The sequence below is a fragment of the Suricata suricatta genome, chromosome 12 (assembly GCF_006229205.1).
Source record: "Suricata suricatta isolate VVHF042 chromosome 12, meerkat_22Aug2017_6uvM2_HiC, whole genome shotgun sequence".
Taxonomy (NCBI): domain Eukaryota; kingdom Metazoa; phylum Chordata; class Mammalia; order Carnivora; family Herpestidae; genus Suricata; species Suricata suricatta.
In genome coordinates, this window is record NC_043711.1 from 64765241 (window position 1) to 64791028 (window position 25788).

The 25788-nt window shown below is 47.4% G+C and overlaps 1 long non-coding RNA gene across 1 annotated transcript; it reads right to left on the minus strand.

Annotated features, from left to right (window-relative positions):
• Positions 1–24960: 24960 nt before the first annotated feature.
• Positions 24961–25576, minus strand: LOC115273370. The gene is made up of 2 exons (XR_003900790.1): positions 25452–25576; positions 24961–25256 (listed from the first exon to the last, which is right to left on the minus strand). It is a non-coding gene; the product is annotated as an uncharacterized LOC115273370 (long non-coding RNA).
• Between the last annotated feature and the right edge of the window lie 212 nt (positions 25577–25788).

The window sequence follows — 25788 nt, forward strand, 5'->3', positions numbered from 1 at the left end:
GCTTTCTTGTAATCAAATCTCATTTAATTTTTGGCATAGCCTTATGGGACAAGTCCTACCATCATTACACCATTTCACTGATGGAACAGTCACAGTAAGAAAGTAACTTGCTCAAGGTTACCTAGCCCATGAGTGGCAAGAACAAGATTTGAACTTGGAGTAAGATTTCAAAGCTTATAGGCATAATCACTACGCTATACTGCCATGCACTGTGAGTTTCTCAAATGAGATTGACAGTAGAGTACCTTGGACTAAAGAAATCTGGCATGCTGGATTGTGATTCAGTGGTCCTTGGATCATAGATTGCTGTGTCCAACTGCACAGGTTGTGTGCTGTACAACTTTTTGCTGTAGTCAACAAGGAAGGAGACACCTGGTGTTTCCCCCCTCTCCCAGGGTAGAGCAAGGTGGTGGTATATTCATATAATGGAACACTGTATGGCACTGAAATAGAACAAATAGTGAATGCAATAATATGGATGAATCCCAAAAATTGATATGGGGGGAACAGACCTACAGAGTATATGTTATATAATTCCATTTATAGCAGAGAAGCCTCATAGACACCAAGTTAGCCAAGTGATCAAAGTTAACATCACCAGGAATAAGGCCAACTGACGTCATGAACCCTTTGATATGATGAGGATGCAACACATTAACAGAATTCTTGCCAAAAATGCAACCCTCACTCCAAAATGAGAAAACATTGAACAAACCCAAATGGAGGGATATTCTACAAAATAACTGACCAGTACTCTTCCAACATGTCAAGGTCATGACACAGGGACCCTCTAGAGAAGGCTGGGGAGGCAGATCTGGACCCATCCTGCAAAGACAGGTCATCCTGCCATGCAGGTGAGCCATGGCAAGTCCCTGGTACTGCTGAGAACCTGGGGCTAGAGCTGAAGAAATGTGGAGCCCTAGGTAGGATCTGGGGAGTCCTGAGTCCATCTTGAACCCCACAGAGCCATCCTGGTGGCTCCAGAGGGCCTCAATGCTTAAAGCTGTTCTTTCCCTTTCCATCCCATGAATAGCATCAAGCGGTTTTGAAGCCAGTCCTCCTTAAAATAGTTCTGTTTAAAAAAACAGGAAGTACCACCTCTTTATCGGCTATTTTTTTAAAGAGCAGCCAACCAATGAGCAGAAGCTGCTTTCAGCTTCAGAGTCTGAAGCCTGAAGGGGCCAGTAGACCTCACCCACCCAGGGGTCCACTTTCTCATAGGTTCATCCCCCAAATATGCCAGATAATAGATCTAGAGGGTATTGTTTGTAGATTTTTGAGTAAAAAAGTTGTTATTGCAGAAATGAAAGGGTGTTTCTACAAATGGCCACCAGAATTCCCCACTGTCCAAGGCTGTCCTTCAGAGTCCCACTGAGCCTCTAGAACAGTGCTGATAGAATATTCTGGGATGATGGCAAGGTTCTGTGTCTCCATTGTCCACTACAGTAGCCACATGTGGCTACTGAGTACTTGGCATGTGTTTTGTGCAACCGATGAACTGAATTTAAATTTCATTTAAATTAGATTAATTTAAGTAGCTACACATGGCTACCAAACTGGATCCTGCAGATCTGAAGCAAAGGAAATCCTGAACCCAGTCTTCATGTTGGGCTCTGGGCTGGGACTGAGGTTGAAGTGTAGGTAGGTGCCAACATATGCACTCAGATGCAAGGCTGGAGCCCAGAAAGAAATCATCTGATGTCTTCTTCTCAGCTCATGTCTTCTTTAGGAGACAAAAAGGCTATCAATATGTTGTGTTCATGCCCTGCCCTTAGCTTGTGATAATGAGCGTGACCTGGGTGGTCAGAGCAGGGAGTAAAAGCTAGCATCTCAGAGCCTGTCTGTATCAGGAATTTTCATATGTGCTTGCTCTTCATGACAGCCTTCTAGGGGCTGGGTGGTGGTGGGGGCTCTGTTTATCCCCATTATCCTGGGGTGGGAAAGAAAAGTGAGGCTCACAAAATGTATACATGAACTCCACAGTAAAGAAGTGCCGAGTCAGGATTTGAACCCTGGTCCACAGAGGCCCATGATCCGTGGGCACTTGGAATGGTGTTTTCTTCTCCCTAAAAGGAGGTAGTTTTGCCTTGAACTTTCTCCCATACTCTTCCTCTGAGTCCCTGAGTGACCATGACACTCACTGGGAGAGTCCAACAAAGGCCCCAGAGTTGAGACTGTTCATGTAGAGTGCTCTGCTCCCTTGGGTCTGCAGGTGGTGGACCCATGTGATGGCAGCATCTCCAGCCCCTGCTGCTGCACCCCCCCCCCAACTGACCCTGGCCATGAGTCACATGTTAAAAATAACAAAGAATGACCAGAATTGGGGCCTGGAGGTCCAAGGGACAGCACATGCTTTCCATTTTCTTCTTTCTCTTCCCTGATTCTCTAGAAGTGAATTAAATATAAAACAGAACTTCCTGACTGAAGGGTTAAGAAACACTGGGGAAGGGTTGTCCAGCAGAGAAATTATTCTCCTGATAATCTTTTTAAAGCTACTTCTCAAAAAAAAAAAAAAAAGACCCTCAATATAAAATTTGCACATATTCCTAGAGAAAACTAGGAAGACACACCACTTGATTTGAGCAAAGGATGGTATTTGTGTCTTAAATGGCTTGGGGAAGGAGGGCATCATAAGGAGAATAATATTTTATGACATGTAAAAAGTCTATGAAATTCACATTTCAAATTCCATAAATAAAGTTTTACTTAAACATCCCCTATGTTCATTCATTTATGTACCATCTACGACTGCCTTGGCCATCCAATACCATACTTAGGAAAGAGACCTATTGGTCCATGGAGCTTAGTAATATTTAGGGTCTGGCACTTTACAGAAAAAATTTTGATGACTTTTCTAAGTTTGCTGCCTCTTAGAATCCCTAAGGAACTTAAAAAAAAAAAAAAATATATATATATAGCTCGCCAGGGCCTCCTCCAGCCCTGTGGAATTCGAGTCTCCAAGATGGGGTCTGGGAATCTATTTTTTGAAATTCTGCCCCCACCCAATGCCCTCAGGTGGTTCTAATGATCAGTGGCTCTGGGGCCAGGAGATCTGTTTCTCAGAGTACCCAGGCTGAGTCCCCAGGACACGTCCTGCATCTCTGCTCAGCGCCTCCCTCTGGGACAAAACCCCTTGTGTCTCAAGCGATTGGAGATGTGGGCTCCACAGCCACATTCTTGCCAGGTCCAGCCTTTCCCAGGCACACAGCTGGAATTCATTCCTGCCACAATTCAGCCCCTGCCTGCCTGGCTTCTCCTCCTGCCCACAGGCATCCCTGATGTCACCCCAGTCTGGCCCCCTGGGCTCCTCCCAGGCCTTGGGTGTCTGAAATTCTTGGCTTGTCTCAGGGTGGCCTAAAGGAGCATTGTGGCCCTGTGTCCTGTGCACTGGGCGACTCCACTCACCTCAGCCGGGCCCCACGCCTCTCCCACCCTCCGGTTTATGTGTTTGGCACCAGACCTGCAGTCCCGAGCCAAGTGCAGACATGGCCTGGGACAGCTCTACGGGGGAGTTGAGAGCTGGAAAAGAGACTGACCACAAAGCAGGCCTCTCTCCTGCCTGGTCTCTTCTCTCTGCCTGAATTGCTTCATGACTCCCATCTTTGTGTTTTCAACTTTTTCCTGTTGCTCCTCAGCTCCCAGCCTGTTAGACTCAGATCTGCCTTCTTACTATTTTCCATCTTGCCCCACCTCCGTTCTCCTTTCTTCCCCCACCTCTGCTTTTTCTCACTCCCTGGCATTCTTTCCCCTATGCCTTGACTTTTCTAGTCAGACCACTGTTTCTGGCAGAGCTGGGCTACCCACCTCAGATAGCCGGCCCCTCCTCCAGCATGAGATGACGTTTGACCAGCTCCTTTGCGAATAGCATCTCAGGCTGTGGGCTGGACACCTATACAGAGTTTTCTCTGGGAAAATGTATTCAGGTCCTGCCTCAGAGAATTCACAGTCTATGAGAGAGCTGGACAAGACACAGGCAATTTTGATTGTGTCCTAATGGACAACCCAGGGACCAGGACAAGGGTGCTGCATAGGGCAGTGCCCAGCAAGACACTGAGCCTGGTTGTGGGGGATTGGGTGCACAGTCTGAGAGGACGTCACCAGCTCTACATAGCAGGAGCTGGAGTGAGTTAGGTTCAAGAGGGAGAATGTTCCCTGGAGAAGGAATGGCATGCATGTACAGAAGGTCCTAACTAAAATCCATGGAAGGGTCTCAAGTGAGGGAGGGCTGATTTACGTTTCAGAAAACTCACCCTCATTGGAAAAGAGTGGGCTTGAGTGGGCCAATCTAAAGGCAGGAGATCACTGGGAGATGAGGCATGTACTAAGGCAGAAGCAAAGAGGTTCAAGAAGATGGGATGGCTTTGAGGAATATTTGGGGCTTGGGGATTGGATGTGAGACATGAAGGAGAGGAGAGAGTGAACGGTGACATTCACCATTCAGATAGCCATGCTATCTGAATGAGTAGTTGTATTAGTCAGTTACTTTTGTGATGATAACCAGCAACCCTACAATCAACAAACTATTTCATACTCATAAGGTCTGCTGCTGTTGCCTGATTTTAGTGGGCTTGGCTGGGCTTGGTTGAACCAGGCTTCTGGTTGGGTTCATGATGACTTTCTTCCACAGCCTAAGCCAAAGGGCAGTAACTAAAACCTGCTATAGGTTTTTGTCTGGAAAATCACAGGAGTGCAGATTACACAAAAATCTTTAAGTTTTTCACATCAACTGCAGAAATAAACTGAAGGTCACCAGGGGAGACAGGAGATAAAGGCCCTGAGGACTGAGAGCTGGGGCTCATCTTCCCTGGAAATATGGCTGAGTCTTCTGCTTTCCCTAGACCAACTAAGGTCACTTTTGTGATGCATTTCTTAAGTTCTTAAAAGGATGCTAGGGAACAGAGGTGTGGTGACAAGAAATGGGTATGACTAATGTCTACAAAAGTTGTTTTCCATCCAACAAATATCTATTGCACATCTCCATTATGGCAGATTCACCACTCCCTCCTGTGGGGTACACATGCTGGCTGGAATCATGGCCTTACTTTAAAGCCACTGTTCCCCTAGCATGGAAAATAGGCTTTTGGTTTCCTAATGGGTAGTTGTACCATCAAATTGTAACTTCAATTAGAATTTCAGAATAGCCAGTTAGGTAAACCTAATGAATTTAAAATTGTTGTTGGTTGTAGCTGAGATCTGATAGTGACTTAAACCCCCAGGCATTTATTCTTTCACTTATTAATATGTTTAGAGGTAAGGCAATCCAGGGTAGAACCCAAGCTTGTACATCTTTCTGCTCCATTGTCTGCAGTAAGTAGTTTCTACCCTCAGAGTGTCCTCATGGTACAATATGGCTACTGGAGCTCCAGCCATTGTATGAAGTGCAGTCTGGAAGAAGGAGGAGAGGCAAAGAGGTGTTTCTCTCAATTGAGTCAGGTGCCTTTGAAGCATATTTGCTAGAAGCCCCACCAACACTAAGGCTTATCCCACTTAGTCACATGGCCACATCTCACTACAGGAGAGACAGTGAAATGTAGGTTTAGCTGAACACACTCCTTCCCTGGATAAAGTCAGGATTCTGTTATCAAGCTGGAGAGGGAGAGTAGATATTGAGGGGCGTACATCATTTTCTCCCACACCCTCATCTCCCCCACCCCCACATACAAAATGGAGAGGCAGTGGAATACAGCAGGAAAAAAAAACGCCCTGGTTGGGACTCTAGTTAAGTCCAAGACTTAACTCTCAATTCTAGTCCTTACCAGAGACGGCATCTGGGGAAAGACCCATAAACTCTCTGGGCTTTCTGGTCCTTCTTCTACAAAATGAATTGCTGACAATATTTGCCTTTCAGCATCCAAGTGGGACCAGAAAGTCTATGGATTATAATACACTGTACAAAAGCTAATGACATAGAAAAATTGAAAATAGAACAAATACCTCTTTTCAGTAGAAGGGAACACCTGATGGTCAGCTTCTCCTTTGACAGAAGGGATTCGTCTTTGTTCCCATTGCTGCCCTGTCCTGCTTCCCCAAGGCTGTCATGCTTCTAACAGGCATAGCTGGGGGTGAGGTAGGACTGAGAGTGGACAGAGCTGAGGCCCTGGAGATGCTCCTGGGATTCCCATGTGCTGGAGACAGTAGATACCTCAGGAGGATGTCTACCTGTGCATAGCTCCCTTAGATCCAGTGCTTTTCAGCTGTTCCAGTTGGGCTGTTGACTTACTTGACCCCACCTTCACTGCATCTCCCTAGGTGGCTTGGCTTCTCACAGCAAGACAGCTGGGGTCTGAGTGGGAACATCCCAAAAACAAATGTTGCAAGGGGAAGAAAGCAGAGACTGCCACTTCCCTTACAAGTTAGGCTGGAAGTGGCATGCATCCTTTCCACCTAGGTTCAGGGGGTGGAGGAGCAGCTCCCCATCTCTATGGAGGAACTGCATTTATGTGAGGAAGCGTGAGGATTGATGCAGGCTCTCTTGTCTTAGAGAGCGGCCACCACAGCCACCCCCACCCCCCACCCCTGGCTGTATGTTAGAATCGTTCAGGTGATTTCACTTGCGTGATAAAACATTGAGTCCTGAGTGTACCTCAGAGACTGCAGTGACTGGTGGTCTGTAGTTGGTGTGGCCATATTTAAAAGCTCTGGAGGTGATTCTAATGTACAGCAAGGTTGAAAACCATTGGCTTAATCCAATCCTGTAAAAACCCCAAAAGACTCAGGGAGGGAAAAAACTCAAGGTTTGGTCCATGAGGCCTGGGAGGGTCCTAATTAGACTTTAGGAGGCTCTACTACTCCCCTGCCCCCACCTCTCCATTGTCTGGGTTAGTATAGTTCCCATGGGACTTCCTTTGTTGTTGTTTTTAAAAAAATTTTTATGTTCATATATTTTTGAGAGAGAGAGAGAGAGACAGAGTATGACTAAGGAAGGGGCAGAGAGAGAGAGGGAGGCACAGAATCTGAAGCAGGCTTCAGGCTCTGAGCTGTCAACACAGGCGCTCAAACCCACAGACCATGAGATCATGACCTGAGCTGGATGCTTACTTGACTGAGCCACCTAAGCACCCCTCTTTTTTTTTTAATTTAGTGTTTATTTATTTGTTTTTGAGAAAAAGAGAGAGAGAGAGTTGGGGAGGGTAGAGAGAGAGAGGAAAACACAGAATCTGAGGCAGGATCCAAGTTCCGAGCTGTCTATACAGAGCCTAACTTTGGGCTTTAACTCACAAGCCATGAAATCATGACCTGAGCTGAAGTCAGATGCTCAACTGACTGAGTCACCCAGGCACTCCCCATGGGACTTTCTGCAGTAGTTGCCCATATGGTGGAGAAATAGGGGAACAACATGGAAGCTAAGGTGGAAAGCCCAATGGGGTAGGACCAGTAGAGTTTATAAAACTATCCAGGAGTCTCACTGTTACTAGACTTTTTGTTTGAAATTAGTGGGTTGAGCAATTTTTTTTCCGTTGTCTTCATTAGGAATTAACTTGTGTCAGAACATGATGTAAGCTCTTATGAAAATGTCAGAAATCCCATTTTTAGAGCATTTTGGGGCCATCAGTCTGCTAATAGTTAATATTCCTTTCCCCCAAGTGGCAATACCTAAAAAGATGGTTTCCAACACCTTCATTTCAGGATGGAAAGGCAGGGAACATGCTCATGAATATTCATGGTTCTGCCTACTGGCCTCACATATTAGAAACTACTCTATTCCTAAGGCTAATGAGCTCTTAAATTTCTTTTGAGCTAGAGAAAGAGGTTTTATTTTTCTGAATAACTTATTTTTGTGCCTGTCCATTTTCTGAAAGGGATCTTTCCTTTAAGACCCTGGGTACATTTCAAGAGCGAGAAGAGTTTTAAATAAACCCCCAACACAGAGAAGCCCACAAGCCTAGTGATAACATTGATGAAGGTAGCACCAAGGGGCCAGGAGGCAATAGGATGAGAGGTTTGCTGTAAGCCCAGTTCCCAGGGACATCAGTGTCTAATGGGAACCACATACACAGCACTCCTGCGAAATGCATAAAACCACACAATGGAAGACATGGAGACATGAATGTGAACAGTACATAACTGGAGACTCCTGGGCCTTTAAGGAACCTTATAAGACATTTTGTCCAGTGACCTGTGAGACATTGAAACTCCCATTATACTATTGCTGAAGCAGCATAGAAGAAGGTATTCTCTTTCCCTCTCCTCTCCTTTCCTCTCTTCTCCTCTCTCTCCCCCTTTCTCGGCATCAGTTGTCCAGTTCTGGCTGTTACATAGGCTTCCTTTACATCCATCCACACATCATTCTCTCTGCACCCTCCACTTCCTCTGTGAACCGCTAATCTGCTCCTGTTCCATTCCTGTCCTCTGCACTCTGTTCTGTGTCAGAAGGGCTGGAACCCTACAAGTGGCATTTCTCAGACTCTTTTGCCTGCACACAAGCCTTATTCACAGGGCAGATGAAATCCCAAACGTTCTCAAACCTAGATGCACCTTCCAAGTTTACAGTCTTGGTTTGGTTTACAAGCCTCCTCTACAGTCTTTCTCAGGATCCTCTGTCAATCTCAGGGAGGATTCTGATTGGACTTGCCTGAGCCAATCAGAGGGCCCAGGAGGATGAAATATTCTGATTGGCTAGCCTGGGTCACATGCCAACTGCAGGGGGGTGTGAGGTTGGGTTGGGTGCCGTGGTTGTCAGCCCCACCAAGACCAAGTCCTGAATGGGAGCTCCCCAGTGTAAGCAGCAGATGGGAACTTGAATGCTCCAGTGGCACGGGGCATGTTGTAACCCTCTCATACCGTTCCCTGGTGTTGGGAGGTGGGAAGCACACAAAGTCTCATGCCAGCCTAAGTATAAATGTATCAGTTTGGGTTGCCCCTGAGACAAGTACTTGGGTATGGGTAGTTTATTTGAGAAATGACCCAGGATACACTGAGAGGGAGTAAGTAAGACAAGGAAGAGATGAAAAACCAATAATGGATAGGTTAATGAGAGGAGGAAATAGGACTCAAATGCCCTTGGGGGACCTTTTGAGAGATTGTATAGTTTTATCACTGCAAACAGTTTTTCAGAATTGTGCACAGGGGGACAAGGATGCAAGGGTTCTTCACAGCACTTGCCATCACCCCTCACTGCTTGGTCACTTGCTCCAGGGAGCAGTCTGTCCCTCGCTTTTCTGGCCAGATTTGCTGGGGTGGGGGAAGAGGGAGGAGAGATAGAGGACACTCTTGGGCAGAGGGACACAGATGCTCGAGGGAGGAAGCCCTTGGCATGCCCCCGAACTCCCCACTGAGGCTGTGGACTCACTGAGTGACTTCCAGAGTGGATTCTGCTGCAATCTGTTACTTTGACCATTGCAATGGCTCCATGAGGTTAGTATTAGTCCATTTGCTAGCAGAGGGCACTGAGGTCCAAACAATTTCAAAGCTCTGATACTAGACATGCTCTAATAGCAATCTGACTTTTAAAATAGAATGACCTAGTTTACAGAGTTCAGGGTTTTAAATTTTTCTTCTAAAAGTTTGACCCGCATCCTGTTTTGCAAGCTTGTTAGTATAGTTGCTTATTAATTGACATTAATAAAGACTCTGGCAGTTACTATCTGATGGAGATAAGCATTTCAAAGCTTAGGAAATAGATGCATGGCTGAGAAATACGAGAGCTTCATGCTTCAGAATGGTGATGTGGCTCGGGATTGGCTTTAACTCTACGGGGCTGATGAGATAGTGGGTGTGACATTTGTGGAGCATTTCCTGCTACAAAGGGAAGCCACAGCTTATCTCCACGGCTACTTCATGCCCTCCTGTAAACAAGGTTCTGGCCGGCAAGACTCCCAGTGAGCCAGCCTCCTAATTTTTCAGACATCCTAAACATGATCTGTTTTTAAACATTTTTTAAAAATGTTTTTAATTTATTTTGAGAGAGTGAGTGAGTGAGCACGAGCAGGGAGGGGGCAGAGAGAGAGGTGGGGACAGAGGATCCGAAGAAGGCTCTGTGCTGACAGCAGACAGCTGGATGTGGGGCTCGAACTCACAAACTGCGAAATCATGACCTGAAGGTAAGTTAGACGCTCAACCGACTGAGCCCCCGAGACCCCTCCCCCCACCCCCAAACATCAATTCTCACAAATCAAGGACTAGATGGGGTCCTGGACTCTGTCACTTTGTTCTTGAGACCCCAGGACAGGAACCTTGGCACAAAGGGGGAGTGGGGATCTCCTTGACTTAGAGGTGGTTATGAGATATTAAGATAAATGTAACTTCCCATTTTGCCTCAGTAACATGAAGAAGGCAGTTGACGAGCTCCCAGACCAAAGCTGTGTGGAATTGGTCATGCCACTTAACCTCTCTGGAATCTAGTCATTCATATAGAAAATGAGGGAGTTTGGTTAAGTGAATGGCCAGTATGAATGAGCGCCACTGGTGCTGGTGCCCCTGCCCCCTCCCTGCCCATGGCAGCGAGTGCTATTCTGTTACAGCACCATGCTCGGTGTTGGCCTCAGAATCCTCAAACAGTGAGCCAGGAAGCCACTGCTGACCAATCAGAGCTGGCCGATGGGTTGAACCCCATTTGCCATTCCTGGACAGGATGATCTCTCAAGTTCCTTCTAAGTTTATTTTGTTGGATTTTGTGAACATGTACACCAGGGGTCCGCAAACTATGCCTGCAGGCCAACTCCCGCTCATGGCTGGTTTATGTCATGAAAGTTCTGTTGGAACACAGCCAGGCCTACTAGTTTGTATATTGCCTATGGCTGCTTTTGTGCTAGAGCGACAAAGTTAGGTAGTTGTGGTAGACACTGTATGGCCTGCAGAGGCTGAAATATTTACTCTCGGGTCCTTTACAGAAAAAACTTGCTACCCTCTGATTGGAACTTTTCCTTCCTTCCAATATTTTCTTCTTTCTTTCTTTTTTTAAATGTTTTATTTATTTTTGAGAGAGAGAGAGAGAGAGAGACCCAGCAGGGGAGGGACAGAGAGAGAGGGGGACAAAAGATATGAACCAGGCTCTGCACTGATATCAGTGAGCCCGATATGGGACTCCAACTCACGAACTATGAGATCATGACCTGAGCCAAAGTTGGAAGCTCAACTGACTGAGCCACCGAAGTGTCTCCCTCCAATATTTTCTTCCAGAAGTGAAGCTCGCCTTTGTAGGGTCCTCTACGGCTGAGTGATACCCCAAGTACCTGTGGGCCTTTGGCATCCCCAAGTCAAGAGAGAAGGAGACAGGCTGGTGGGAAGGTCTAGGGAAGGGAATCTTCTGGTGGAGTGGACAGAGGCAGGTGGACGATGTGGTTGGCAACAGGAAAGATACTTGTTTTGTATCCAGACAAGAAGGGCAGAGTCTCTTCCTCGTGCTGTCGCTGAAGGGCCACTCTGGGCGGCCTGCCTGACATCCAGGTTGGGGACTAAGCCAACTTCTGCAGCTCTGTGCTCCAAGAACCCTGGGATGGCCAGCTGCCCACTGGCTTCCATGAGTAGTTTGGCATGAAAAGTGCAGGCCTGGGCTCTTGTATTGTTTCCTGAAGGAAACAACCACCTTTTCCTGGTCTGCGGACTACCACCACTGCCCGCCGGGACATTGGCAGCAGTGTTAAATGGCACCCTTGAAGGCTGCCTCGGGAGCTGGGACCTGGGTGATGCTCCTACAGCTATGTGGGATGGACCACTGGATCTGCGCTCAGTCTGTGGGGTTAAACTCCATTGCCCCAGCAATGAACGCCACAATGAGACTTCTGTGATTCTTTGTGGGTATGGCAAACTCCACCACTCTTCTTTTCTTCCCCGCCCTGGTCTGTTGCGCTCCCTTTTCTAACTTCTGCATGCTGTGCTGCTAGTGGCTCACCCCTGCGGCCTTTGGGGGCCGGCCTCTTGTTCACACTGAGAGCCTGAAGTGGCTGGATGTCTCAGTCTCCCTGCAGGGTGACCGTAGCCAGTGACCGCTACACAGAGCAAAACCCAGCTCCTTTGTCTCCAGGTGTAATTCCTGCCCCAGCTCCTTGTGGGGTCAGGCTGAGGCTGGGATTTCATCAAGCTCATGCACATTCAGGTCAGGCCAATGCCAGGCCCTAACCAATTGGGGTAATGAACACAGAAGAACCACTTTTAGATTCAGACAGTTAGTTTATCATTCACATAGACAGTGAAAGGAAACACTAGTCAAAGGTGCCAGCTCTCCAGCATTGGCCCACATGCCAGAAAGGATGACACCCACACAAAGGAGACCAGATGACCACAAGGTGACTCGGAGTTACCCCGTTGCTGGGGACCCAGTTCTAGGCTGCACCTTTAAGGGGGAAGGGCAGGAACCCCCATCCCTCATTGGAACCCTGGAGGCGAGGAGAAACTGCCTCAGGAAGGCCTCGGCTGGGATAGAGAGGTCAGTGGGGACAGCCTGCCTGGGGACGATCCAGGTGTCCCACCTGTGCCCAGTGTGCCCGATTCCTGCTGCTGCTGTATCCATCACAAACTTGGGGGCTTCAACAATGCGAATGTGTTGTCCAGCTCTGGCGGCCAGAAGTCCGAAGTAGGCTTCTCTAGGCTAGAGGTAGGTGTAGCCAGCCAGCACTCCTTCCAGAGACCCTAGGGGAGAATCACTCTCCTCACCTTTTCCAGCTTCTAGAGGCCTGCGTCCCCTGGCTGGTGGCCCCGGCCAGCCATCACACCAGCCCAGCCTTGGCCTTCATCGTCACATCCCTCTCCCTCTTACAAGGACCCTTTTGATTATGTTGAGCCAACCTAGATAATCCAGGATCACCTCCCCAACTCTAGATCCTGAACTTAATCCGCTCTGTAAAGTCCTTTTCAGGAAGTTAGCACAATCACCAGTTCTATGGAGTAGGACAGATGTCTTTGTGGGGCAGTATTCTGACCACCACATTCAGATTAGCTGTGCTTCAAGTCTTTACCTCCATGGCCTGGATGTATGTAAGACAGCCAGGGCACCGTGGTGGGCCAACTCTGCCTGGTTTCCTCCTCTACCCACTGTGGTCCCTCTCACCCCTCACTAGTTCTCCCTGGGAACACCCCCTTAATAAATCACTTGTCCCAGGTCTTTGGAAGAGGGGACAATGCCCTGGAACAGTAGGTCACTCCCTGTGTAGAAAGGAGTACTTGGTAGGGTACTGGGACTTGCTTCCTTTGCTCCTTTGCAGGATTATAGACCAGGGCACCCAGCTCCTCAGTTACTTAAGGAGAAACTGGCAGAAATTTCTGAGGGATTATGTAAATTTGACACCCCCTCCCCCCGCCTCTCTCCCCAGGGAAGGAAGGTTGGAAGAGAGCCTCCTAGACCCCTAGAGCCCATCAATCTCAGGAAGGTTCAGCAAGGCCTTTGGGGAGCCGTGGAGCCAAAGTGACTCATGAGAAAGCCCTGGGCCCCCCAGGAATGGACCACCCAAGTGCCTCTGCTGCCCTTGGTCATTGGCTGAGGGTGGCTGGGGGGAGGTGTGCCTCCATGCAGCAAGTGGCCATGGCTTCAGAGCCCAGAAACTGGGACCTTCTGCCAATTGTCCCCTGGCCTTGACACCTCTGCACTTGGCATCTCCTGGCCTCCACAGAAGGGCACAGCCAACTAGATAGAGAATTTGAACTTTATTCCAGGCACGTTGGGGAAACTCTTGAGAGGATTTAAACCAGGGTAGTGACACAGCTGCCAAGTAGAGAAGTGATGGTGGTGGGTTGAGGGGGAGGCAGGGAGGCTGGGAGGGGGGCTGTAGTCTCGTCCAGGGAAAGACAGTGTGGCTGACCTACCCACCGCAGTCTTCAGGAACACTCAGGCAGCAAGGGCAAAGTGGACCTCAGCCCCGTCTCCTGGCTCATCTCAGCAAAGTCCACACCTTCTCTTCACCTCTGGCTGCTCCAATTCCATGGGGGCTGCACTTTCTGCCCCACCCACTCCCTTCCAGCTCCACATTCTGCCCATCCTTTTCAGGCTTCAACTCAGGCATCACCTTCCTCTGCCTCTCCCCAGTACCACGTGCGCCCGGTCCCCTGAGGGTCTCTTGCACCCCGTGAGCAGTGCAGATTCTAGAGCCCCACCACAGACCTGCTGAATGAGAAACTCTGGCCCAGAAATCTTTCCTAGCAAGTCTTCTAGGTTAGGTGGTGCTGATGCTCTGAGAGCCGCTGTTGCACACATGTACAGTCACCTTTGGAATTATTAAAACAATCCCGATCCCAGACCAATCAGGATCTCTTGGGGTGAGGGTGGGGAGAGGAACCTGACTTAAGTTCCTTTTCATCATCTCACATGATTCCAATGTGCAGCCAAGACTGAGAACTGCTGTGTGTGTGTGTGTGTGTGTGTGTGTGTGTGTGTGTACGTGTTCACACATGTGTGGTGTGCGTGCAATTCATTCAGCATTCACTGTGCCCCAGCAACACGCCCTGCATGATGTTAGGTGATCCCCAAGACTGGAGAGGTGGTGTCTTACAGGGTTACAGTGAGTCACCAAGGGGTTGGGGTTCTGTGTGTGTGCCCATGTGTGTGGCAGGGGGAAGAGGTCAGGGAGGGTGGAAAAAACAAGACCTGAGGGAAAAGGCAAGACAGGTTTTTAAAAGAAGCCATTCGGGGGCAGCTGGGTGGCTCAGTCAGTTTAGCGTCCAACTTTAGCTTGGTCACGATCTCACTGTTTTGTGAGTTTGAGTCTCACATCAGGCCTGTCATCTGCTATCAATGCAGAGCCTGCCTCAAATCCAGCTCCCCCACACACCGGATTTGAAGTCCCCCCACCCTTCAGATCCAGTGTGGAGCCTGCTTGGGATTCTCTCTCTCTCCCTCTCTCTGTCCCTTCCCCACTCTCTAAATAAATAAACTTAAAATGCCCTCATGCCCCTTTTCAAATACAAAACTTGAAACAGAGAGGGAGGGAGGCAAACCATAAGAGACTCTTAAATGCAGAAAACAAACTGAGGGTGGAGGGGGGTGGGGCAGAGGGGAAAATGGGTGATGGACATTGAGGAGGGCACTTATTGGGATGAGCACTGGGTGTTGTATGTAAGCCAAACTGACAATAAATTATATTAAAAAACAAACAAACAAATGCAAGACTTGACTCATTAATACCTGATTTGTATTCAGGTATTATCCCCCGTGTATCAGTGTAATCGCCTGAACCCCGATGTGGCAGTCCTGCCGGGCGCAGGTGTGCCCCACCAGCAGTGGGCAGTGGGTGGGATCAGCTCTCTTGCTATTTCTCTGACGTGGGCTCCTACTCCTCCTTGACATTCACCTGAGTGCCATTGGCTCCTACTGGGGGAAAGTTGAGGGGGAGCGGAGAGGGTCTGGGAGGGCCACACCCCAATAGGACTTGAAATGGTTTCAATACCACCCTCTCTCACCCTCATCAGATACCCGACAAGCCTGCAGGCGCCTTGTTCTGTCACTTCCATCCACGAGGCCTGGCTGGCTCCAATGCAACCACTCCCCCCTCACCTCCTGCTCCGGCTGATGATCACAGCCTCCAGCCTTCATGTTCCTCAGCCCCCAAACTGCAAGTTCTCCCTGATTCCCATTCCTCCAGCGTTGAGGTAGGATGGCAGCATTCCTGCCCTGTTCCCCAGAGAGTGGGCCTCACACCTGGTGACCACTTTCTTCAGAGAACTCTCTGGTCACTTTGGGTTCAACCCTCTGACACCATGAGGGGCTGCGAGATGAAGAGTCCCAACCCTGGTTTCCAAGCCTCCTTTGTGAATCTGGCCTGGGTTTCCTTCGGCCTACTGGAATCTTCCCTCCATTTGCTCATTCCTGGCTTTTGGGCCTCAGCACAAATGAAGATGGGAAGAGTCCCTTTTAAAAATCCTATTACTTTTTTAAATAAACTTTTTAAATGTTTATTTATTTTGAGAGAGACAGACAGACAGAGTGCCAGCCGGGGAGGGCCAGAGAGAAAAGGAGACACAGAATCTGAAGCAGGTTCCAGGTTCTCAGCTGTCAGCACAGAGCCTGATGTGAGGCTTGAACCCACGAGCGGTGAGATCGTGACCTGCTGAAGTCGGATGCTTAACTGACTGAGCCACCCAGGTGCCCCGAATCCTGTTACATTTTTATGTCACAATATGCATTAATTTCCTGGAGCTATTGTGACAAATTACCACAAACTAGTGACTTAAAACAACAGAAATATGTCATCTCACAGGTCGTCCAGCTAGAAATCCAAAATCAAATCTCACAGGTCCTCCAGCTGGAATCCACAGCCAGTGCTGTGCTCTCAGGAGAACCGGCCTTGCTCTTACCAGCGCTGGGCAGCTACAGGCATGCCTTGGCTGGTGGTGCAGAGTTCCATCTCTGCCTCTTCCTCACATAGTCTCCTCTGCTGTGGGTCCTCCTTTCCTGTCCCCTAATCTCCTGCTGCCTCCCTCTTATAAGGTCACATGCACTGGAGTTAGGGGCCATCCCGTTAATCCAGGATGATCCTATCTTAGGATCCTTAAGTTAATTTCCTCTGTAAAGATCCTCGGTCCAAATCAGGTCACATGCACAGGCTCCTGAGTAGGACATGTTGAATGGAGCCACCATTCCACATAGAATTTCTTACTTGTTTATTTTATTTTAGCCTCATTTTCTGCTCCTATATTCCTCCCTACCACAGGCAACAGAGAAGGTTTTGTAATGACCAGAAATTCTTTGAAAGCACTCCCATAATGAAGCATCTTCTTGCATCTCAGTGGGCTTGGGACGGCTTCCACCCGTGCAGAGTGGTGGACGTGGTGCCATGTGACGTCCACACAGCCTCCTCCTTGCTTGCTGGCAAGGTCCTGACCTGAGGAACCCATGCAGTACTAGGGAATGGTTACTTTAGGTCACTAAGTTTTGCGGTAATCTGTCAGAGAGCCATAGTAACTGGAATAGCACCCTCTATCTATTCCTTTTGCTTGTATGTGTTCTTGAAAATATGTTTTATTATTTTGGGTGCATGCACTTAAATTTGTATAAATGCTGTCATATCATGGATCTCATTCTACTTTTTTTTCCCCCTTTCACTCAGCACTGTTATAAAGCCCCCTGTCATACCAATATGTGATACCTGTTTTATTACTTTCAACTGTTGTCTGGGCTTCGCAGCTGCACATGGTCTGCACAGTTTCTCCACTCCATGTGAGGGACATTCACCTTGCTTCTGGAGCCTGCCATCACCACCACCAGCATGATGCACAGCTCTATCTTTGGCCTATTATAGGTTTGTAAAGGTAAATCTGAGGATTGACTCAGGGGCAGAGTTTCTGGTTCACAGGACGAGTGACTCCTTTTCAGAGTAAGGAGCCTGTTGGCCATGCCTGTTCACATTCATGTGCACCAATAGGGTAGAAAGTCCTACTGTTCCAAATCATTTTCTCATTATTTTGATTTTCAATTTCTGTGATTACTAACCACTTTAAGTATTTCTTTAAACAGTTGTTAGCTTTTTTAGTTTCCTCTTATGTTGATTTCCTGTTCATGCCCTTTACCCATATTTTGGTTGGGTTTGTTGTTTTTTTTTCTCATTAATTTGCAAAAGGTATGAAAATATTTTATTTTTAATTTAATTTTTTATTAAACATTTTTTTATGTTATTCACTTTTGAGAGAGAGCAGGTTGTGGGGTGGGCAGAGAGAGAGGGAGACACAGAATCCGAAGCAGGTTCCAGGCTCTGAGCTGTCAGCACAGAGCCCAGTGCGGAGCTCAAACCCGTGAACCATGAGATCATGACCTGAGCCGAAGTCGAAAGCTTAACCGACTGAGCCATCCAGGCACTCCTTTAATTTTATATTTTAAATTTTATTAGAGAGAGAAAGAGAAAGAAAGAGCAAGTGTGAGTGGGGGAAGGGAGAGAGGGAGAAAGAGGGATCTTAAGTAGGCTCTATGCTCAGTGCAGAATCTGATTTGGGGCTTGATCCCACGACCCTGGGATCATTCCCTGAGCTAAAATCAAGAATTGGATGCTCAACTTACTGAGCCACCCAGGTGCCACAGGTCTGCAAATATCTTAAATATTACTTTGTCAGTTTTAGACGTTGCAAATATTTCCCCTCATTTTGTTATGTGCTTGTGAACTTTGTGGAATAGAGATCCTTGGTTTTGGTAAAACCAATTCACCAATATTTTCCCTAATTGCTTGTGCATTTAACAATGTGTTTAACAAGTCCTTTTCTATCTTTGAACCGTAAAGGTGTTCTTCTACCATTTCTTCTCTTAACTTGACAGCATGTTATTTTAGATCTTTAACGCAGCTAGAGTTTGCCTTTGTGTGAGGTGATAGGCGAGGATCCAATTTCATTTTTCTTCATCTGTTTCATCAGCACAATTTACTAAACAGCCTTCTCTTCTCCAATTAATTGTGGCAACATGAACATTTCTCAGCAGGGGAGTCTGTGTTCTCAGCCTTGCCTCCACCACCTAGATTATAAACTCCCTAAAGACAGAAGTGTCCTTTGCTTCTTCTTTTCTTCTTCCTCATCCAATTTCTTCTTCTTACAGCTTGGTGTCTTGCATGGTCTGGTGCGTGGAGTGGCTGCTTATCTACTGGTTAATTGGAGTCCCCAACCTTCATTTCTTGATTACAAGCATCACATTTCTTGGAATGCACATAGAATTGTAGTTCACTGAGCCTTGTGAAACAGGGAGGGGACATGATGGATGGAAAAGTTCTGGAGTGGGTAGCATACCAGAGAGGCAACCCACCTGTGAGGTTGGCAACTCCCACCATTCTGCGGCCCTGCTTTCTCCAGAAAGTAAAGAAAATAGAAACTAGCAAGCAACCTTCATATTAGATCTTAAGGATTGGGAATTTCCATAACATCGCCATTATCATGGAATCATAACACCATTCCATAACATTGCCATTAGTGGGGGGGAGGGAGGAACTTTTTTGAGCACCTCCTATTGCGCATTAAGCTACCATAAGTCCTGTCCCTGCCTTTAAGAAGTTGGTTGGAGGAGGATGAAATTACAAACAGAAAAGTGTGGTTAGTGCATTGATGGAGACAAGCCGAAGGCATTGGATGAGGAGAGGACTTGCAAGAGGGCTGGTGACAGCAAAGGAGTGCTGTTGGTTGAGGAGCTGTGAGGGGAGGGACATAATGAAGAGGATTCTAGAAACATATGGAGCGGGCATGGTAACAGGGCAGGAGGAGGATCACAGGAGTGAGCCGCCATGGAGGCCAAGTCTAGGACACATGTGGCATCCCCCATGTCATCCCTCAGTCCATTGCTGACTGGGGCTACAGCAGGGACAGTTCCTGTGGATGCAAATGGCTCCCCACCTCAAGCACCCACCATGGCTCTCTGCTTTCCTTCCTCAGGGAGTTAATGCCCTTGGCGAGTGACCCTTAATAAGTAGGCACCAAGAGTCCAGCTAAATGCTCCTGCCTTTCATCCTCGACAGAAGCAATTCTGGGCTGCTTCCTGCACAGTTCCTCAGAGGACCCAGGAAGGATGGAGCCCCAGGTGCCCACAACAAGGGCCTAAAAACATGCTCTTTCTTTGTCCCACTTTCCCTACGTCTCGCTCCTGCCTCCTGGGACCCCCTCCCAAATAAACTACCTGTACTCACATCCTTGTCTTGGGTTCCACTTTGAGTGAAACTGATAAGACAGGAGAGTAGAGAATTTTAAGAAGCAGAGCGAAGAATTGTTCCAAATGGGACAAAGTGGGTGGTGATTAGTTATGAAGGCTGGCCATTGGGTTAGCAATAAAGAGCCACTGACATCCTCAGTGCCAATTTGGTGGCATGTGGCAGAGGCAATCCTGGGGGACTGAAGAGGCAGAGACAGCAAGTGCTGCTCTAAGAAGGTTAGAGGACAGGGAAGAGAGGGTACCTTCAATATCCAGCCTACCCTTCCCCTGACTCCCACCCAGGTCCCATCACACTCTGCCTTCTCCCTTCCACAGAATTCTCTAGCCTCCTTTGGGGGATGACATTGCTTTGTAAATACTTTTTTCTGGAATTTTCCACAATGTATTCTCTAGCACCCCAGGGTCTGTCATTTGTGGAAATAGGGTCTCTGTCCCTGTTTCAATGGCATGGAACTATAGTCCATGTACCAGCTCTGTGTTTGGAACTATGTCTGCTTTTCCGAGGCTGTCTCAGACATCTACCCAGCCATCCCCAGCAGTGAGGTAAGCGGCAGCTGATGGCGGAAAAATAGGCACAGACAAAACATAACCATCTGTCCAAGGTCAGCCAGGAAGCCTGTGGCAGCCTCAAGTCTGGGACACATAACACATCTCCCAGACCTAGCCCCAGTGTGATAAACTAAACCCACATGCTTTGAGAGGAGGAGAAAAAGGAGGAGGAGGAGGAAAACAAGGAGGATGAGGAAGAAGAGGAAGTTCTCATTCCTTTCAGTCTGCAGGGAAATAACCCGTGGATGCCGGCCACTGGCAAGGAGCCACACAGCTGCAGTGTCACAAGAAGGTAGGGAATGTGTGCTTGGCCAGGCCTGGGTCCCAGAGTCAAGAGCAGACCCTGGCCAGCTTCTGTGCTGAGCCTGAGGGCACAGATGCACTTGTGGATGGGCTACCAGGGCTTGCTTTCTCCGCCCCAGTGCCCCCAAGTTCAAATCCAAATCAAGGAAGGCCTTGCGTTTGGAAGAAAAAGAGAAAAAAGAGGGAGAGAGCGATAATGAGGGGGAGGCCTTGCCCTTGAAGGGACTGAATAATGCCAACCTTGACCAGAGGGTAGCACTTAGCCAGGGAGGAACGTGTGTGTGTCTGTGTGTGTGTGTGTGTGTGTGTGTGTGTGTGTGTGTGTGTACAGGATTATAGACATGCATCTTCCTGAAGTTGGGAAAATAAAATTTTATATTTTCAAGTATGTGAGAAAACAAGCACACATACATGTGGGATTAGAATGTAAAATTGTGCATTTTAAAATGACAATAGGAGACTTTAACCAAAGGCTTGAGAAGGACTATTTAATCCAGTGGTGTGCTGGTAAGTGTTTAACAACCAGCCCTCAAAACAACAACAGTAAACAGTGCCCTCTGCAGCGTTTGCCAACTTCCGTGGTGTAGCAAGGCTCTCGATGGCTGATCGCAGCCCACTAGTGTGACCTCGGTGAGGGCGGAAGTAGGCAGAGACGCATGCAGTCTGCTCTCACAAGCTGATGTGAGCTGGCTCCGGCCTCCTGCCGATGCTCATCCAATTTCCTCATTTCAGAGCAAGCAAAACAGAGGCCCAGAGAGAAACAAAGACCCCCCTCAAGGTCATGTGGGGAATTAGTGACAAAGCTAGGCTTCTAAGTGGTGCCTTTCCCTTTATTCCATACTGTCATTTATTTGTTTAGTGGCTCTTCTCCTGCATAAGTGAGGCTTCTACTAACCTGGGTCTTCCTTTTCTGGTTTTAGAATTGTTTGTGTGTGTGTATGTCTTTTGTAGCTATTTCATTTGGCCATTACCTCTGCTGGAATACTGCTTTTCACTTGCCCAGAGATGACATCCTTTTTATCCTTCAGGTTTCAAAAGTCATACACTTAGAGAAGGCTTCCTTGACTTTAGTATCACACCCAGTCCCCTCCCTATCACAGGGCCCTGCTCATCGTCTTCATGTTTGTTAGTGTCTAAAATCAGCTTATTATTGCTGTCTCTTACCTAAAGAGCAGTCAGTATGTGAGCAGATACTGTGTCTTGCTTGTCTACTGTCACATTAGATTTTAGAATGCACCTGGAATCTATTCCTTCATTTGCTAGCACCTACTATGTGCCAGACACCAAATTGGTACCTGGCTTTCAGAGAGAGGCTGTACCCTACTGCTCTGGAAAGTGTGTTCAGAGTTTCTCTCTGTGGCTGTGTCTGGAGGCTTGGACCCACAATGCCTTATTTAGGAACAAAGTAGAACAGAAAGGCAGCCCATCTGGGATGCAGGGAGCGAGCGCTGGCTATGGAGATGCCTTGGGCTGGTTACCCAGTGTTCCAATTATCTACTGCTGCTCAGCAAATCACCTCCCAAACCAAGTAGTTTAATACACAGTGTTTTACTATTTTACTATAATTTTTTTTACATTATCTCTTGTTGTTCTGGAAAATGCAATCTGCTGCAATTAGCCTGTTGAGTTTCAGCTTCTCCATAGAATTATATGTATATATATATATATATATATATATATATATATATATATATGTGTGTGTGTGTGTGTGTGTGTGTGTGTATATATATATACATACACATACATACATATATATGAAGTTTATGAGTATATGAATATATTCATATATATGAATTTTAATAAGTGAACTGAAACAACTAGCAGGTACCTTACATGCAGAAGGCCCTCAGTGCAGGGGGGGGGTCATCCCCTTTCTTACCCTTCAGACTCAGAGGCTGTTACCTTTTCCTTCATTTTTAATTTGTTTATGAAGATATTAGAATGAAAGCTGTCTAGGGCAGGGATCTCCAATTTTTTTAAAAGCAATTTTTAAAGTTTATTTATTTTATTGAGAGAGATAGTGAGCGAGTGGGGGAGGGGTAGAGAGAGAGGGAGATAGAGAATCCCAAGCAGGCTCCACACTGCCAGTGCAGAGCCTGATGCTGGGCTCGAACCATGAGATCATGACCTGAGCTGGAACCAAGAGTTGGCTGCTTAACCAACTGAGCCACCCAGGCACCCATACCAATATTTTTAAAGTCAGGGTTATTGAGGTATTGCTTACATACACTAAAATTAACCCTATTTAGTAAACAGGTTGTGACTTCTGACAAATGCATACAGTGAGCACCCAGCACCGCTATCGGGATATGGAATGTTCCCATGAACCCAGATCATGTGACCTTTTCCAGTCAATCTTGCCTTGCGCAGCTCCTAGTAATCACTGATCTGTTTTCTGTCCCCACCCTTTCATCATTTTTAGAATGTCATATAAATGGAACATACAGCGTGTAGCCTTTAAAAAATTTTTTTTTGACATTTATTTATTTTTGAGAGACAGAGCCTTAGCAGGGGAGGGACAGTGAGAGAGGGAGATAGAGAGTCTGAAGCAGGCTCCAGGACCTGAGCTTGTTTGTCAGCAGAGAGCCTGATGTGGGGCTCAAACTCACAAACCATGAGATCGTGACCTGAGATGAAGTTGGACACTCAACCACTGGCCACCCAGGTGCCCCAGCAAGCAACCTTTTGAATATGGCTTCTTTCCTCCAGTGTAATGCCCTTGAAACACATCCATGTTGGTGAATTTATCAGGAGTCCATGCCCTTTGTGACCCCGAGCAGTTGACTGACTGCACCGCAGTTTGTTTTTCTATTCCAAGCCTGGTTTTCAGATAAGGAGCTCCTTAAATGAAGTCCAACAAGGGAACTCAAAGTGTAGAACAGATGAGAACAGAGATCTTGTGGTGCAGTGCAGGCAGAGGGGATGGGGTGGGGAGCCACACCCCTGTCACAGCACCAGAAGCCACTATAAGGAGTCTGGGGGCTCCTTAGAATGCAGTTTGGAGACCCCTGGTTGAGACACTCATTAATGAACCTGTCTGTTCTCTGGCTTCTCTTAAGTTTGGAAGCCTCCGTGAGTTTTATTTTCCTGGAAGCTGTTTTCCATTTTTCCAAGGAGGTGGACCCCAGTGAGAGACAGGACATGGGGCAGGAGGAGGACATGGGCTCAGAAGTGAGCTCTGTCTTGACCTCAGCATAATCTTGGGCAGAATCTGGCCCCCTCTGATGGGTCTCTATTTCCCTATCTGCAAAATGGGGATTGAATTAAGGTGGATGCCAGAGGGGCCCCATGGTAGAGAATGGGGAGAGGGTGAGCGTGCTGGCTCTTGACCCCAGGGCTACCACCTTGTTCAGTTCTCTCTCCTCTATCCCAGTCAAGAGGAGGGCTCCCCTCCAGAGCCACCATCCTGTCAAGCAATACTGGACTGGGTGGAGGAGGACAGATGTGACCAGCAAACAGTATGGAGGGTGTGGGACATGGGGAGTCAGTTCTTTCTTTCTCTGACAAGAAATGAAACTGTGTCTTGGCTCTGCCCCTTCTGGCCAGGACGACTGGAGCCCTAAGAGTCACGATACTTTCATATGGTCGACACACCACCACGCTGATTATGCCTGTGGGGACTCTGAGCTTTCAGGCTTTCTGCTATTTGCCTTGGGCAGGGAGGTGCAGTTAATGCACTACAGCGCATCTCGTAAGAGTGCTGGTGTTCCTACTGGAATAAATAATTAATAGTGACACCACACAATCAAACATCCAAGAGTACCGTTCCCTCCAAAGCCCAGGGGCTATCAGAGTCACACCCTGTTCTCAGAGAAGGAATATTTAATCTGATCTCAGACTCTTCTTGGGACACCTTCCAAAAATACTCCCCACACCACGCTTCACACACTTGAGGCTAGACTGCCTTAAACAAATTATCTTCACCGATTTCTCCGCACTGCAGACGTGACACAGGTGGCTTTATCTTTGCAGGCGAGTAAAATGTAAGTGGCACATTCTGGGCAAGTGAAAGGGTCTCTCTGGCTCCTGCCCCTAGCCCAGGCCCTCCTGCAGACTCCCATTCAGCAGGGGGTGGTCTTCCACTCACCCACCCTGGACTCCCAGAATCTGGACTGTCCTTGGTGGACATCTGACCTCCTTGTGCAGCAGGTTTTCTTGTGGATGTGTTGTCCACCCGTGCAGGACAAACCCAGGTGAGCCTTCGAAAGCTCTTCTCCTATGGGGGTCTTGTGGTCAAGGCTCATGAAGAGGTGAGAAGAAAATATTCAAAACGAGCAGCAGAAGCACCAAGAACCCACCTGGAAGGTGCCTCATTTCCCCTTGATTATGTCTCAAGTCTGCACACAGCCATTTTGCACCAGCTAGGCCATATGCCTGGAACACGCTTCCCACAGATATCAGCAATTTATTCCCTCAGCTCCTTCATGTCTTTGCTGGAATCTCGCCTTCTTGTGAAGCCAGATCTGACCCTCTTACACCACACACTGACCACCACCCCACTCCTGCTCCCCCAACCCCTTACCCTGTCCTAGTTACTTCCTCATAGCATTTAACTCTGATACAATAAATAGTTTCCATATTCATCATGTTTATTATTTAATATCTGTCTCTCCCTGCTACTGTGTAAGCACAAGGAGGCAAAGATCTTTGTTTGGTTCCTTAGTCTATCTCGAGAGCCTAGAACAGTGTCTAGCAAATTGTCGGTACTCAATAAACAGTGCAGGATGAACAGATGAATGTCTCTGATCAGCAATGGAAAGAGCACTGAGGTCTGAAGACAGGCGTCTGAAGTCTGTGTCTGTTGTTCAGTAGTTCAGGCAACTTGGAACATGCTGTTTGGCCTCCCTGTCCTCCATTTTCTCATCTGGAAAATGGAAACAGTAATACGTCCATGTCACAAGTTTAGTCGACACATGAAAATAAATAAAAAGAGATGCATTCATTTCCTATGGGTACCAGAAACTGCATGGCTTGAAACAAGAGAAATGTACTGTCCCACAGTTCTGGAGGTGGAAAGTCCAAAATCAAGGTGTGGGCAGGGTGGTGATCCCTCCAATACCTGTGGAGGAGGCTGTTTGCCTCTTGTTTGCTGACGACTCTTGGTGTTCCTTGGCTTTTAGACACATCACTGTGTCTCTTCTCTTCTTAGAAGGACACCAATCACATCACTTCTCCAGGATGACGTCATCTGAATTGATTACATCTGCAACTCTATTTCCAAATAAGATAACATTCTGTGGTTAGGAATCCAACACATCTTTTGGGGACACAGAATTCAACCTATAACAAAGTGAGACTAATTTTAATAATATATTTTATTTAACCATATGTGTAAAAACATCATTTGAACATGTAATCAGTATAAAACATAATTAATGAGTATTTTATCTTTTTTT